Source organism: Botryllus schlosseri, chromosome 2 (assembly GCF_051294905.1).
Source record: "Botryllus schlosseri isolate E-star chromosome 2, Bs_hap1, whole genome shotgun sequence".
Taxonomy (NCBI): Eukaryota; Metazoa; Chordata; class Ascidiacea; order Stolidobranchia; family Styelidae; genus Botryllus; species Botryllus schlosseri.
The window spans coordinates 35,082,411-35,094,731 of record NC_137237.1 but is presented as its reverse complement, the minus strand read 5'-3'; the positions used below and the strand labels follow the sequence as shown (position 1 = coordinate 35,094,731).

Genomic DNA, 12,321 nt, shown 5'->3' with positions numbered 1-12,321 from the left:
ATCGACCTATTGTAAATGACTATTGCGGTTGAAAACACTGTAAAGGCAACAAACTACGACAACGCAGGCTATGTGAGTAGCTATCACATACAACAACTTAAGGTAGGTATTGATGGAAAATACATAACAGCTACATCAGTAAAGGAATGTATTTGCTCAGCATAAAGTATTGGCCGTCGCTACTACACAATTGATACAGTACCGTACTGTCGGTTTCGGAAATCGATAGGCTTTGCAGTGAGCTACGATTGTTCGATTGTAAGCGAATAGTGAGTGAGGCATATTTGACTGTGCTTCACCTGACTATTGTTTCTCTGCGCTGACATTGTATGTAATAAATCCGAATTTCACATTCCTTGGCAATTTTGACGAATTCCAGTGCTCTACGATTGTCAATATCCGTATTTTCGAAATCTCCGTGATATTAGCATTTGATTGATACAAGCTATTACGAATTTTGACCTGCTTGTCATGAATTGTATTGTCACGCGTACGGCACGACTTGGGCTGGGCAAAATCGATTACCTGAGTGATTCGATTTTGAATCATGTATTACGCTTCGACTCGAGTATTCGAATATCACTCATTATAACGACAGAACATAATGTACTATGTCAAAGTTTAAATATGTACCTTTTATGCCATCACAAAGTACAAAATGCCTGTCATTCGTCACATTAAATATATATTGGTATTTTTTCGACCATATTGATTTTATTGCACTTCTTGACAATGTTGTGGGACGATCATGACTCCGGAAATGTGTTATGTCCATTAACGTTCGTAGCTTGGTACTATGTCTCGTATGGTGCGATACGGCCAGTCAAGGTTTCAAGGCTTCCTCAGTGAAAAATGATATCAAAACTATAACTCTCGGTAGTAAATTAACTTTCAGATGAAAGAAGCGTATAATTTTAGTACTCGGAAAAATCGTATTTTGCTACTCGACTCGAATCATTGAAATCAATACTCGATTCAAATTCGAGTACTCGAAGAATCATTTTGCCCAGTCTTAGGCACGACCCCCGCGTGCCTCACCTAGGCCTTGCCTCTCCATTCACGCAATATTTTTTAACAATAAATATGGAAAGTAATGATGTTGGCTGAAAAAATAGTTTTTCATGTACATCGACGGTAAATATCAATACCCAAGGAAGGTTTTCACATTTTTAATTTAGTCATCCTGGCTACAGGTGAGGCCCTGCGTCACTTGCCTCCCCAGACCCCACGTCATTGGTGCAAGTCACGTAATTCATGAATGTGGATCTTATATTTACGATAGATTCAGGCGACAAAATCTCTAAGATGAGCTTGCGGCATACTACGTTGCATTAAGCAACAGCAGCTTTAGCGTTACTACATTGGCTATCCGTCAATGCTATCCATAAATACATATCATCAACCTGCCAAATATAGAGATTTACAAAATCGAACCCTCGCATGATGATTAAAGATACAGACACTAGTCAATAGTCGCAAGATATCGATCAAAGATCGTTACTTCATTACGTCTCCTTGTTTACCGATTTCATCAAAACGTCGTCCGATTGTTTCAACATCAGCAGTGATTAAATTTCATTGATTAGTTCTGCTATTTCTGACCTCTATACATTTTCAAAGTGCATAGCGACTATTGTCAAGAGCGTTCCCGACATACAAATAGAACATGACTAGTTCCGTGTGGTGCACTTTTATTCTAATTCTCACGCTGCGCCTATGACTTGTACGTACTGAAGTTCCGATGTCACACAATTCAATCCAATGATAAAATCAATTCATGCAACTCTTACATCATGCCCTATATCGGTAGAGTTGATGCAGGTGGTGTCTTTGGAAATTTAGGGACGTAATAATGCTGTGCTGCGTCTTTTGGTGGGGCAATTGTTGGTATTCACGTTTGATGCATGCTGTTATTTCTTGATATCCCATCAGGATCGTCGGTACAGTGAAATGATATTGGATTCGCCCAAACGTAGGCCTAACAGAAACAAATTTCCTTCGTGATGAGGAGAACACGAATACAAATTGGTATTTCTTTATCGGGCGCATCATTTTCCTGTGTTGTTCGCATATGTACTGTGGGGCTCCGATTGAAAAGGATACTACTTTATTAAAATTGAAAATCAGCTCGCATTGAACCGCGCGTAGCGAGAAGAAAACGACAAGAATAATTCAAACCTCTCATTACTTAGGGAGTCATTTCGAAAATTCAATATGTATATTTACGGCCGGCAAAACATCCCAATCGAAATTAGTGTCGACGGGCGTATAATTATTCTTCTGCTTCTGTATATTGGCCACACTGGACTAAAGAATTGATATTGCGGTTAGCTAGATACGATACTTGCTCGAAAACTATTTTCTGGTAGAGCTTGATCTCTTGGGGATCCCGAAGTCGTTTTCTATGCGTCTGCATGGTCTTTGCATTGGTTGGCCATTGCACGTCAGGGCAATATGCCAATTCATATCAACAAATTCTTCTGTCGTCGTATTGTTCGGTTGGGTGCGGCACTGCTCATGACGTACCACCACAAAAGTCTCAATTTGACTATACTGATCGGGCATGACTACCTATAGACAGGACCGCAACTGCCGCACCCTAAACCCTCCATTTTTTTTTCGCGCTAGTCGCGATTTTAGGTTGCCAATTTTTTTTTGATTTATGGGTACTCTACCCCCCAGAAAAATACGCAAGATATATAGAAATGGGCATTTCGGCGTTGGCCATTACCGCGCCACGATGCACCAAGACATATATAGTTTTAGGTCATATAACATGCGACTCCAAGAAGTGTACCAGAACGATCGGCAGCGAGAAAACCTTGTCCGAAAAGGACTGCGCTTATGCTGACCGAAAACTTCGTTATATATACAAAATACAGATAGGCTTAATTGTCCATAGGCGCCTTGATGACTTGCGCCGAATATTCCTGTCTTGTTAATCTGAACCTCACATAACAAATACAATCCCGCAGGGATAAATTATATGCCAGTGAAGAAATACCAATTAAAAATCGTGTGCGTCTTTCGGTTGAGTAGCCTACGTTTGGGCGATTCTATATTTTTTGATATAGCTGACAGGAAATCACGAAACAACATCATGTTACGGAGTCATACCAACGGGGCCTACAGTTTCAAAGACACCTCACTCAGCTCTACCGGTAAATCAGATTGCGTGAGCAGAGATGACAAGAAATCAATAGCAATATATATGCAATTCTTGATCTTATTGACCGATTTTATCACGAACTATCGAAAATTTTCACGCCTTCAGCTGGCTCACTAAACAGTACGACAAATTTCGTGGCAAAAGCGAACAACGTGATTGGGGGTAGGTTTATCACCCTATGGGAGCCCAAGACCCAATTTTGTTTGGGGGGGGGGGGCTGACGAACTGCTGTTTCATTCCTGTCAACGGGTATACGACCCAAGATTTTAAATTATTATTGAGGGGTCCTACCTTTTCAAACACACCTCACTCAGCTCTACCTGTAAATCCGATTACGTAAGCAGCGAGTGGATAGAAATTCATAGTAATATATATGCAATTCCTGATCATATTGACCGATTCAATCGTGAAGTACAGAAAAATTTTGCACTTCGCGCGTTTAGGCTAGAAGAGTTGGAAGAGTAAACGGCCCTCAATGTACATGATAAGTAGCGGCAAAGAGTGTATATCATGAGAGGGAAAGTTCGGTTTATCATCTTATGGGGGGACCAATACCTACCAACGCCTGACGAAGTGCTGTTACGGCCCTGCCTATATAACCAATGAGGGCCAAGACCGGCGTATCATCACAAATCATATGGATTAGTTGACCGTGTCTCTTAAAGACCGCGGAACCTCTAGAACTGGCTCGAGGACCCCTAGTGTTTCGTGGAACACTGGTTAAGACCACTGTATTAAACGTATGTCACTATGTTACCATTAAAGTTATTGTCAATAACCTATATAGAGTATGTTTACCAAAACAGGCAACGACCTATGCCTGACGACCTTGCCTTCATCCTTCATCTTACGACAAACGATTTGATTGTATAAAGAAGAAAAAGGTTAGACCTCTTCTCACTAAACAAACCAGCAACGCCTGTGTATTAACGTAGCCTTCGCCTTTTACAATAAGGTTATACAATAACTGGTATTATTTATGGGCCTGTACTAATTTATATACGACACGGCAGTCTTAAACGAGCGCAGGCATGTATTTGCATGTGCATGGAATGACCGCTTAATTGTGTTGGAAAAAACTCACATCGAATCAAGTACTTACAAATGAAAGACATCTACATCCTGTACAGTACATTGTTAAACGGTTTCCGGCAAGTATTCGGCAAAGGTGCCCTACGTCATTCGTTAGCACTACATATATGCTTCGATACTATGATTAGCATTTGCCAAACGTAATTTTATATCCAGTTGACAGGTAGCAAAAGGTCTCTTACTCAACACTCCAGGAAGTGCCAACACGAAAACCTAGAGAACACTAACGGAGAATACCCATGCGCAAGACTCTTTTTCATGACCTCCTCCACAGAAATTGATTCTTGAGCGGATCAATCATCCGCTACAGCATATTAGGCTACGTCAGCACTGTCACGTTTCGCATATGCCATAGGTGATCAAATTAGTCAGCCTTGCTATTCAAGATGAAGTTGAGCAAGCCCGTAAATTTCAACCTAATTACAAGTACAAATAGCGATTTGAAAGATTCGTCAAAACTGCCTCAAGCAGAAGCATAAAATGGACACAAAAAAGTACTCAAATTGTTAGTTGAGAAACGTAGATTCGTTATATGTATCACATATTTTTAGCAGTTTATTGGAGGTGGTCACTTCACCAAACACAATGTACATCGTACATGTTCTCCAGTAACGCATAATAACCAACGACAATACAAATAGGTGCAATTATCGGAAACCTCTTCCCTTATCGCGATACAAGGCCTCTCCCGTCGACTTATAACAATTTCCCCCACAAAGAGGAATAAAGGTGCCAAGTGAAGGTGGAAGGAAGCAATCTTAAACATTATCATGAAAATAAGTTGGGAAACCTTTGCAAGGTTCGTGATAACCTTTGACCTCTTCAGATAGGAAGTAGGCGTTTGTGAAAAGTACCTAGTTATTGACTTGTTTTTCTCGGAAATATTACATGGTTATTGGCCACATCTGCTCATTAGTAATTTCGGTACACAACCAGCTCTACTCCCAACCAAGACTCGGTGATCCGTTTATATTGTAAACGCCAGTTGGGATATTGTCTATAAAAACCAATGATATATATACAATGATTGGAAACTGCCACGCCCCTTAACGCTATAAGATAGATTCCCGGCGAAATCAGTAGTTCGCGGGATATGCTTGAGTAGAGTTACGAAATTGCGTATGTCGACTGTGGGGGAGTGCTGCAATCGACCTTTCTGGGGTACTAATTAACTGCTTTTCCCCGATTGGTTTAGTTTTTGTTGGATTCTTGTGCATAGTGAGGCTGTGCTGCATACCAGGATCTAATATAACTTTTAACAATGCACATTTATCAAAGTACCGACTAGCTGTGAGGTATTTTAGCATCGGTAGCAACCATGCATGTACGACACAGCCAAAAAATTAATAGATACTGTGAGTGAGCGTCAATATAGATGTGCAGAACCTAGAAGGATTCTTAAAAGAGGATTTTAAAATATTCTGGCAGCATTTATGTCACCTGATTTTTTGAAAGAGAAGGGTTGATTACGATAATTGTGCGAGCAACTAAGTTGTTTTATATAGTATATGTTGTAATACTGTAGGGCCGAGTTCACTGGCAACCATAGTACCAGTATAGCGATTGTACCTTCATAATATAATATAAAATCGGAACTAACCGGAAACTAACATTGTACTGATTGGTAAAATGCTAACAGATATAACTTTTTACCGGGTCAGGCCGTTCAATCCATATTCCACATGAATGATGAGAATCGGCATTGTTCCAAACAATATTCCATCGGCAAAACAATGCACTAGAATGACATTGAGGATAATCACTCCATAGTTGGTATTGTGCACATCGACCTGGCGTGATATGTCGTACTACTCTCAATAGTTGAATCTTTCACACCGGGGTGTCCGAAAGCGTCTACCAATGCCCATTTATTCAAAATATACCTGGTAAACGTTTTGTCACTTCTTTGATATGAACTACCCGTTGTGAAGTGTTCCCCATGAATTGCCTGTAAACCTTGAAAATTAGCATGGAGTACTCGTTAAGATTGATAGCTATAAGGATTGTACAAAATAGATGATTTATGCATTTGCGAGCAACATTCTATGGCAGGGGTCGCCAACTCAAATGGGGTCGCGGGCCACTTTACAAAATTTGTAAAACCCGCGGGCCGCATGTCTTCAATGTCGAGATAAAATAGGAAATGCATAGTTTAACAGCCACGTCATGATAACTCTACGTCATTACAACTAGGGCTGGGCACAATGATTCGAGTACTCGAATCTGAATCGAGTAATGATTCGAGTCGAGTAGTAAAATATGATTTTTTCGAGTACTGAAATTATACGCTGGTCGCAACTGAAAGTTAATTTACTAACGAGAATTATACTTTTGGTACTATTTTCCACCGAAGAAGCCTGGAAACTTTGATTGGCCGTGTCGGAGCATACCAAACATAGTACAAAGCTACGCACGTTCCCGGAAACAATACATTTCTGAAGTTATGATCATCCCACAACATTGTCAAGAAGTGCAATGAAATCAGTATGGTCGAAAAACTACCAAAGTATCTTTAATGTGAGGGTTAAAAGGCATTATATTCTTTGTGGTGGCATAAAAAGTACAAATTTGAAATTTGACTTAGTACATTCTGTCGTGACGTCATGATGAGTGATACTCGAATACTCGACTCGACTCGAATTCAGATTCGAATCACCCAGGTACTCGATTTTGCCCAGCCCTAATTACAACGCTGTTCTCTCTAACATGGGCGACGGGCATAGTTCCCGCAAAAGGAATAATATTTTTATTGACGACATACAAATAGCCTACAACAAATAAATGATGATCATTGCTTTCATTCTATTTTGAGCTATATGAGCTTCGCACGATACCTGACAACACTCGTCTGCAACTATACATAGAAGATGTGGCCAACCTTTTTGCTATTCACGACCGCATTTCGATTACTTGTGTTGGCTACGGCCGCATTCTAGTCATAGTCGTAATGAACTACTGGAGGCCAAATACCCACGTTAAACTGCCCATGTCCATTGCCGGTAAACTCCGGACTAATCTATTTACTAGGGATGGTGTGAACGTGAGGTTCACGTTCGTGTTCTGTGTGTGAACCTCGGCAAATTTGAGGTTCGCGTTCACAACAGAACCTTGGTAGGTTCTGCACTGTGAACCTTTTTCATATATTGCAATTTTCACTTCATTGTAACATATTTGGTTCAACTTTATTGACTTTCAACTGCGGGCCACTCTATGCATGGAGCTGGCAACATAAACATTCAACACTAAACGAGCATGCCCTTGACAATCTCAAAAATTTACTTGTATTGTTTCAAATGTTTGCTAGAATACTCCAGCTTTCCGTTTGCGCATATTTAGTGTCTTTGTGCTGTGAGCTTGAGCCGCAATCACATGACATCAAGAGCGAAATACATTGTGTTTTGTCAACAAATGATCCTTATTCAACCAATCAATGAGATTGATATCGTCTTCTGCTGTAAAAATCTAGCAGCCGTACGGGGTCAATCTTGACTACATATGTATACTGTATCATAAAAACCAAATCCGTGTGACTGGGGTGTTGGCTATACTGCTGTATAACTTGTTAATCGGTAGCAAGAATAGAAACCCATTTTACACTCTGCTAAATATCCATGTGGCAATACTCAGACGCCGAATACATTGTCCGACCAGGTCGAAATTGTTGGCAAAGCGACGCAAGATACTGACTTTATGGGATTATTATATCATTTATTTACCCCAGTTGATACATTTGCCAACGTTTCAAACTTCAATATGTACTTGAGTACTGAGCTATTATGTGGCCTCGAGTCGTCGCTCGGTATCGTGTACAGTAGGCAATCACCTAATTGAAATATGGGGTTTAAATTAGCAATATGACGTCACGTGACGTCATGAGGTTCACGTTCGTGTTCACACAGAACCTTTCAAAAAGGTTCACGTTCACACGAACCTGAACCTTTCAGAGGTTCACACCATCCCTACTATTTACTTATATCGGCTTACTATGCGCACCCAAATCGTGAGTAGTTATGTTATGAATAAGCACAGGCATTAGTTGTCTAGTCGCGCGAAGCGCTAAAATGTTTTTATATTCTTGAGTGAATTTCGTCATTAATACAAGTATAGTTTCACATATTACTATCAAATATTTATCCTTTGTAAGCCCATTTGCTCAAATTCACCGCTAGAGTGGATGCAGGGGGTGTCTTCGAAAATTCAGGGAAGTTATAATACTGTGCTGCATCTTTGAGTTGGCCAATTTTTATTAGCCTAGTCCTCTTTGTTGCATGTTGTTATTTCTTGACATCCCTCCAGGATTGTGAGTATAGTGGAAATATGTTGGATTTTCCCAAACACACGATTATAAATTGGTATTTCTTCATGGGGCGCATCAATTTCCTATGCTGTTCGCATCTGTACTGTGCGGATTAGATTACAAAGGACACTACTATATTAAAGTCGAAAATCCGCTCGCATTGGACCGCGCCGAGCGCGAAGAAACTTTAAAGAATAATTCAAACCTCTCACTAATTAGGGAGTCAATTCGTAAATTTAATTTGCCTATTGACGGCCGCCAACACATCCTAATCGACATGAGTGTCGAAGGCCGCATAATTTCCCTTCTACTGTCGCAGATTGGCCACCCCTGGACTAAAGAATCGATATTGGGGTTAGCTAGACATGCTACTTCCTGGAAAACTATCTCCTCGTAAAGCTTGGTGTTTTGGGGAGCCCGAAGTCGTTTTCTAAGCGTCTCGGTCTTGGCAAGTCAAGGCAAATATGCCCATTCATATCGGCAAATTCTTTCTCCATGGAATGATATTACCATTGCCGAAGCCGTATCAGCTAGTGACGAATAGTGATATTGGGAACTGGAGAATAGCTTACTTTGAACAACAACAACAATATGTTTAAACTGAAATCAATTTCTGCATTTCAAAATGCTTTACCAAGCGTTCTTCCGAAATTTCAAAATCAGGTCGAGGGCCGCAAAATATGACCTCGCAGGCCGCGTGTTGGTGACCCCTGTTCCATGGTGTCTTATTCATTGAAAGGTTAGGAAATGATTTTGTAACCTTCGTCATTGTATAGTGTGTACGTCTATGGTTTTTTTGTATAACCTTCATAACTTTTCGCCATTTGCATCACGCTTTATGACCTGAGCATGAGCATCAACTTGCATTGTATGTGCTGCTGCCTCAAATACCAGGTTATTTTTCCAGCAATGTAACGCCACAATCATTCAATGCAAAATCTCTCTCTTGAATATGCATATTGCTCATATATATTGCATATGCGGCAGTACGGAAAATACTTGACGGGTTGAATAAATACCTTGATATCAATTGTAGTTGACTGGCAAAACTGTGACATAAGAAATTCCCATTCTGTAAATGTCTAATGCATAATTTTTTTACAGGATCGTTAACATTTCTTATAAATTATAGTCCATTCAAACTTTCAAGAAAAGATTGTTCGTGTATTGAAACAGCCGCAAAGCAACCCACAGCCGCGAGGAAATTGAAAAGGATTCAGGGATCTTAATAAAAGTGCAAATCATTATCTTATGGGATATCGGCACGCCAGACCGCCCATGAGAAACAACCATGTCATGTTCCACTTTGCTTCAGACATTGAGATATTTCCAAAGATTGCAGTCAAAATGAATAATACTTTGACGAATGGTGCCGGATTGGATTGATACTCATTGGATCGATTGATGCAGAAAAAAATAATATTGCTGAACGACTATGAACTGACTGAACGGCTTGAAACATATTAGTCTTCAAATGCCATGGTACTTGATGCTTGAATGCCCTCCGATGTTCAACGTCATGTGAGATCGCTGCTCTACCATCCAACTGCTGTCCTCTTATTGTCATTAAGAGAGGATAAGAAAGCTCGAAAAAATAACATTTGAGAATATATATTTTTGTTACGTGACAAGAAACATTGACGTTATCAACTACTAGGCACAGTTATTCGATTGTTCATAATAGCACAGCACAGTTTCATAAATTACAACAAAAATAGATGCAGACAGTACATTTATCGAATGGCTTAAGCATAGGTAGGCTATATCTGATATTGTAATTTGCATAAACATGAAAATCCTCTTTTGCTACATATCCACTTGATTAAATGCTTTCCGGTGACTAGGATTTTGATTCTTGTTATTCTGAATTTAGATGACATGATAGCAAAAGTTGTTTATGCAGTTTTCAAGTGTTATAGTAAATGAAATATCCATACCCTGTATAAAATTCTCAATGATATCATGGTGTTGGCATCCTAATTGAAATTTAGACACGACTAATATCAGAGCATTTAGGAGTCCATGAAGAGGTGAGGTATTTAAGCTGTTCAAAATCCTGCTTCTGTAATACCCATGCGATGACACATTGTTATGATGCTCGGATTCGACCAACTTCTTCCATGATCACCTCGACTGTTGGGGGAATAGATGGTGATGTGTAAGTTCGGAGATTTGTTGAGTGAAGGGGATTGTTGAATAGTTTCTCTTCCGTCCCATTCTTCGAAGTCACCATCTTGCAAGTCAACTGTGATTGTAAGAGTTGACAAACTGGACAGGACATCGACAACATTACAATTTAATGACCATACAAAGTATATGCTGTTACCAATCATTTATAGATCATTGGCTGTGCACAAGTCCATCAAACCTGACATGGACAGTGGCAGGAACTTTCTACCTATTGTGGGTCGCTCTTGCGCACACATACACTTATAAGATATACCATCATATCATGTTAAATTGTACTCATGAACAATGTTCCCTCTAATTTTTCACGAGTCTGCGCAAACACGTTAACTCACTGCGCAGGCCCTTGGACAATAGTGCGCAACCAGCCCCCCACATAAGGTGATAAACCGAACTTATCGGGGGCGGAATCCCCCAGACCCCCTATCGGGCTCTGCGCTTTTTGCCGATATCATCTACATCGGGGGGGTGGGGGGCTTAGTGGCTATCTCGCCTGAACGCGCTAAGCCCGAAAATTTTATATGATTCATGATTGAATCGGTCAATATGATCGGGAATTACATAGCATATATCTATTGCTATCCATTTTTATCATCTCTCTGCTCACATAATCATATTTACAGGTAAAGCTGATCAAGTGAGGTGTGTTAGAAAAGGTAGGTCCTCTAAATATTAATTAAACATCTTCGGGCGCACCCGTTGGTATAATGACTTCGTTACATGATGCTATTTCGTGACCTCCTATCGGCTATGTCAAAAGACATTGAAATCGCTCAAACGTACTACACTAAAACACGAACACGATTTAAAATTGGTATTTCTCAACTGGCAAATAATGTTCCCTCGACATGGCATTTGTCTTGTTGTGGGACTCGGATCGCCAGCACATGAACATTCAGCGCCAGCCATTTACGCGCCTATGGACAATTAAACTTATATGCATGAATCGAAGTTTTCGGTCAGCATATAGGGCAGTCCTTTTCGGCCAAGCTTTTTTCGCTGCTGATCGTTTTGGCGCACTTCTCAGAGTCGCATGTCACATAGCCTATAACTTCATAATTATGTCTTGGTGCGCCGTGGCATAAGGTAATGGCCGACGCCCAAGTGCCCATTTCTCTAATCACGCCTATTTTTTGTTTAGGGACGGGTACCCAATAGTCAAGACATTTGACAAAATTAATTCGCGCACGGCGCGATAAATATTTTGAAAAATTCCCAAAAAATACACCATGATTTATGTTAATTCATGAAATAATTTTGCGCTCCTTTCGATCTCGGCCCCCTAATAGAGGGTTTGGGTGTGGCAGATACGGTCCTGAAGAAATCTTACGCAATGTTCATGACACGCGGAGAAGACTATGCGCTAGTTTCTCGCAGATTAACTTCGAGCTCGCCCATTGTTATTTATAACTATGTTAAACCATGTTATTTCGCCATTCCCGGAAAATAATGCGCTATTGAAATGATATCAGTATCGCTCACGCGTACGAGACCATACTAAAAGAAAAGATTTTTCGTTAGGCGCTCGTGATTGCAAAGTCTCATTTCTTCACGGAGTGCAGTATTTACCTTTGCT

General features: G+C 40.3%; 1 protein-coding gene across 1 annotated transcript in view; it reads right to left on the bottom strand.

Annotated features, from left to right (window-relative positions):
* Positions 1–12,321, bottom strand: part of LOC145458756 (rhodopsin-like) — a 321,540-nt gene that overhangs the window by 115,159 nt on the left and 194,060 nt on the right. The window lies entirely within an intron of this gene.